The following is a 5966-nucleotide window of genomic DNA, read 5'->3' on the forward strand; positions in this document are numbered from 1 at the left end:
CATGAAATGAGTCTTGGCCTGTGGGATTGAACTCACCCAGTTTTTTTTTATTATTATTATATTCTAAAATAGTGTGGACTATTCGACCTCACTTGTCAGTAGTGTGGACTACTTGACCTCACTTGCAAAGAGTGCGTACTACTCAACCTTGTGACGTGGGTCAAGAAGCCAGGTAATTTATTTTGTTGAGGGTAAGATGAGTACTTGTTGACATTTTTCTCTTATCTCATCCCCCTTCTAAATGTTCACTACAAGGCGAACCACAAACCTAAACAATAATGGAAACATTAAAAGCAGTTCTGAATAATTTTGATTGGGGAAAAGATAAAAAATGGAATAAAGCATACTAGTTTTATACACTCGTTTATACAAGTATCAGAAGTTCGTATTCAACACTGCATGTATTAAAGTATTTGCTTTGACAAAAAAACATCTGCGTAGGTTTTTATATGCTAATGCTTAACTTTACTTCCCTCAGCTTAATTCTCATAAGAAATTAATTCTATAGTTGTTTCAGATAACCTGAATTATTTTTTGGATAAAAAGTGGAGAGTAGCTTATAATTATTTACACTCAAAGGAACATACGATTTCACCTTTTGTAGTTCATAAAGAAGAAAATGGAGAAAACGTACTTGTTTTGAAATGTGTTGTGTAAGATTGGACATTCAAAAATTTTTAGAAAGGATATCTGCCCATTTTTCATTATGATCTGTCTACCTGTAGAAGCAGCCCGAATATGTGCTGGTGTTCATGTCATTTGTTCTCACATATTTTCTTCAAGAAGATGAAATAGATTCATTGGATAGTTACCCCAACTAATACATCCTCACCACTCTCCACTGCCAATGCTAGTTCACTTAAACAATCATCACAGATATGTGTTATTTCATTATTAGAACATGTATATTTTCTTGCCAAAAGCTATGCTTCTCTCTTTGTTCTGCCTTTTATTTGACTATCATGTTTTGCTTTCAGGGCACAGAAGTTTACTAGATAGAATGAGACGTTCCTTTAGAGCTTCCAATGGAATACAATATGCATCTAAGAATGTGGGAAAATACATCTTGATATATTGAATGCACTTAGGAGGATGCATAGGAACTCCACTCACCTTGTTTTAGCCCTGTGGTGATGCTGAATTCTCCTTCTTCCATTCAGGATTAGATTCCATCGGTTAAGATGTCTCAGACCAGCATGCTTTTGTCCACCTCTCCCTAGTTCGGGGTCCTCAAGTTTATAAGCCCTTTAGTTCTCTCCTCTGACATCACCAAAGAATTGATGTACCAGGCAAGAAAGATCCAACATATATACTACTAAGAATTTCATTACACAGCAAATGTCCTCTGTTCAGGCAAAATGGGAATACCTTGACTTAAATATAGCCATACCCTTCTTAATTAGATTGTCAGCCTTCTTCCAACCCATTGTTCTCCTTCATTCTCTCCCAATTCCTCTTCCACAGAATTCAAGAAAGATGACAGTAGGCGCCAGTTCTATATTGGACTGAGAATATTGCTATACATAATAATTTATCAATTCTATTACAAACTAATATTTATCTCTGTTATTAGCATTTGTAACACATTCCTTAGACAGTTTTTAAATGTCAAAATACTCTTGGTCTTGAAATAAAATTGATAAATCAAAAAAGTTGTAGTATTAATAGCAAAGTTTGATAAAAACATGCTTGCTTTTTCTTTATGCTTTAAGAAAATAAATGGTTAAAAATAAAGGAGGCAGCATCAAGCACAGCTTTCTATTGTGCTATTTCATCGCTATTAATTTTTCAAAAAACCATTATCGAGCACCTACTATGGGTCACTTATCTAGGGCTTAAGGATGCATCAGTGAACAGAAGAGACAACCCTTGTGGAGCTTATATTCTAGTACACCCCTTTTGTGTGTACCCCTACCTGTGGATGGCACATACAGCCTTCTAGAATTGGCATATCTTTCTCCCCAGCAGATCTGATATCAAATCTGGGTTCAAATTCTAAGTAGCTGCATGAGCGTCAACAATTTATTTTACTTCTCTGAGCCTTGCCATTCACATTTATTAGAAGAGAGAAAAATACCTGGCAGCATTAAAACAATTGAATAGAGTAACATATGCAATGTATTCTATAGAAATATTCTCCTACAATTTAACAATGAGTATAATATTAAATAAAGATTAATCACATTATTATTAATCCTCAGATTCTTTGATCTAACATAGGATGGCAAGTCTAATGATTCTTTTTTCCCCCCATAATGGGGCAATCTATTTATGTCAATAAGAGATACCACCTCTCCTTTCCTCCATTACCCAAACATTTCAGAGGATATAAAAGGATTTCAAGCTTAAAATCAGAAGAAAGGAAAACGTGAGAGCATTTTTTTATCCAAGTCCATTGTGTTTTCTCCCAAAACTAAAGTTCATAACAGCCAGTTGTCTAGATTAATGCAAAGAACGGGGACTTGGTCAGCATCTTCCAGGCAGTTCTGTAATCAACAGCAGTCCTTGCTATCAGATTCAGAAACAATTACAATTGAACAACAGATGTGGCTTCCTCAAAGTTGCTTACCCCATTGGAAGTCTTTCATATGGCAGTCTGCACCTGTTGACACCCCTCTGAGGCAGCCTGCCCCAAGCAGTGCAGAGCTACCTCCTGGAGAGTATCTTCCACAGCTGGTGTCTTCTCTCCTGCTGTAGTCATGGAGTTCCCACCCAGGCTGCATGTACAGATCTCCCAGCTGGAAGGGGAAGCCAGGAGAGAGAAAGAAGAAAATCCTAGGCTGTTAATTTTGATTTTCCATGAGATCTGTGCGACAACACTGCCAAAATATATACAGCCATCAGAGTTGTGTTTAAAATGAATATGATGTTCAACTGGGGACTCGATAATGTCAATGTGTTTAGAGACTTTAGAAAATAGGCAGAATGTATCTTTGGGGGTTCCTGCCAAGCTATTGCTTGTTCCAAAGAAGTAGTCATAAGATGGGAGAATGGGTAGGAATTAGGGCCCAATGTTGAGGAAATTCAACTGATGATTATTCAGGGGTGGTCAGGATTACCGGGTCAACATCCCAATCTGTTTTGTAGAATTTAGTGGCTCCTCTTGTGAGTGAGGTAAAGGAAGGGCAGTGCCTCTTTAAAAACAGCAATTTTCACGCTATCAGGAGAGACTCATTCTCAATTTTGAAAGGGGCTGAGTATGCAGTCAAAGCACAGACAGGGCAGTTTTTCTTGCAAGAAGTCCGAATCCGCAGATACACTGGTAAGAACTTGTTTGCTGTATCCTCCGAGTCTGGAAAAGTAATTCAGCTCTGCTTTCACCGTGACCTTTGATTATCTCCCTAATCCTTGCTTACCCGAGACAGAGCAATGCAGCTGCCCTTTGCAGAATCCATATCTCCAGGAGAAACCTGAGATGCCAACTTCAAAGGTGAGCAAGAAGCAGGATGTGACAGAACTTAATGATCGATTTTCACTCTCAAGTGCTAAAGGAAAACATTCCGAAGAAAAATGAGAATGGAAATGGATTTTTGACTGCAGCAGTATATTTAATTTACAGTGTCCTAAAACAATAATATAAATAATGATATTTAAAAAAGTGTTAACAGTAGGCCATGTATAAGATACAATATGGAACAAAGGTTCGGATATGTTTTTATTTATATTTCATAGTAAAGAATGCAGATCATGGGTAGGAAATACAACCAATATATTTTTAAGAATTATATTTTATATATTCCATGTCATTTGATTTGTCCTGAAACTCTAATGATCAGGTTTGTTTTTCTCATTTTTACCGATGAAATGTGAGGCACAGAGAGGTAACGGACAGTCAGTAAGGACACACCAGTACCAAGGGAAAATAGCAGGCTTTGAACATCTGTCTATAAGAAAAAGAATAGAAAAGGTGAGCTGTGTAAACTGATGCTCGTCAGCCTCTACCATGGAGGTACCTCAGCCTTTGGTACTCATTTTCCGAGAGGGTGCGGAGAACTTTGTTGTGGTACAGCTACTTAAAGCCAAAGAAATGCATTACTTCAAGTACTGAGATACAACCACAGCCTGGAAACAGTATAATTCTCCAAGTCAGAGGGTGGTAGCTGCCCAGTCCCAGATGATAGGGTGGCTAAGAGAATATACTATGCAGTTCAGGGTTTGAATCCTACCCTGAATAGCTATATAACCATAAGCAAATGACTAACATTTCTATGATTTGTAGGCTTTTTATAAACATTAAATGAGTTAACACATGAAAGGAGTTTACATTAGTCTCTGCCATGTTTTCTGTCTTTATCAATGCTTTCATAGAAGGAACTTGGAGAGATGCCCCAGAAATAAGGAATCTGGCATCAGGACCTGGGCAGTATGGCCAGTGGAAGCCAGTGGAAGCATCCATTTAGCCGAGCCTATCACTGTACAGAATAAGAGAAAACCCTCACTTTGTAGTTGTATTTTCTTACCTTCCAGGTTTCTCGCATGCCAGATTCTCTGGTTTTTGCAGAAAGACTAACTGGTTTCCCCAACTAATGGTTATAGGGAGGGAAAAATAGAAACATTGATGTGAAAGAGAAACATCATTGGCTCACTCCTGTACGCCCCCTACTGGATCCTGAAACCTGAACCAGTGACCTCTTGGTGCATGGGACAATGCTCAATCCACTGAGCCACACCAGTTGGGCAGAGATTAACAATATTTAAATGGTATATAGAATTTAGAAATACATTTAGTGGTGATTTAAGAATTTAAGAAAGTTAACTGTTAATTCTCTGATGAAAAGATGAATTTACATTGGACAAGGTGAAAGTGTTTGGTCCTAGAGAAAAATAAAGGTTTCAGACGAGCTCAGTGGTGAAGGTTGATTTTTTGGAAAGAAAAAAGAGCAGCAATTATTAGGAGAAATGAGACAACTCAATGGTCCATGTCCCATTGCTTAAGTAGGAACTGAATTACATAAACTTGCTTAAAAGATAGAGTGCACAATTAAATAAAGGTAATTAGGAAATGTATTAACCTTGACAAACAAGAAAGTTGTAGATAGTTTCAAGTTGGGATGTGAGTGTACTAGTTAAAAGAAATAAATGTAATTACTATTTTTATAAGGCACAAATTATATTTTAAAAATATGAGTCCAAAGGAGAATTATTTATTGACTGTCAAATAAAAAGCTTAATAATCACTGTTTAAGATCCTGCATTTTCTTTTCATATTACTCGTTATGCTATATATTAGTTTCTTTTTCACCATCTGTGTTTCCAGAGAACCCATATGATGAATCTACTTAAGCCTACATCATTTAGCATTATCTCTTGGATGACCAATACATACAATAGTATGTACTAAAAATCATTACTACACTAGAATTGTGGTTACCAGGGGCTGGAGGTGGGGAAGAGGGGCAATATTAGTCAAAGAGTAAAAACTTCCAGTTATAAGATAAATAAATTCTAGAGAGCTAATTTACAACATGGTAATTATGTTTAATAATACTGCATCATATACTTGAAAGTTGCAAAGAAAGTAGATCTTAAATGTTCTCACCACACACATACTCATACATACACAAAATGTAGTTATGTGACATGATGCTGTTGGCTAACACTATGCAATGTATAAGCTTATCAAATAAACACATTTTACGCCTTAAACTTATACAATGTTATATATAAGTTATATTTTTAAAAGGCTAGAATAGCCCTGGCCGGTTTGGCTCAGCGGTTAGAGCGTCGGCCTGCGGTCCCGAGAGACCCGGGTTCGGTTCCCGCTAAGGGCATGTACCTCGGTTGCAGTTTGTCCCCGGCTCTGGTCAGTCGTGCGGGTGGCAGCCACTCGATGTGTCCCTTCACGTCGATGTTTCTCTCTCTCTCTGTTCCTCTCTCCCCCTCCTACTCTACCTGAACAAAAAATGGAAAAATGTCCTCGAGGGAGGATAAAAAAAAAAAAAAAAAAAAAAGGCTAGAATAAATTG

The sequence above is a fragment of the Molossus molossus genome, unplaced genomic scaffold, assembly GCF_014108415.1.
Source record: "Molossus molossus isolate mMolMol1 unplaced genomic scaffold, mMolMol1.p scaffold_m16_p_13, whole genome shotgun sequence".
Taxonomy (NCBI): Eukaryota; Metazoa; Chordata; class Mammalia; order Chiroptera; family Molossidae; genus Molossus; species Molossus molossus.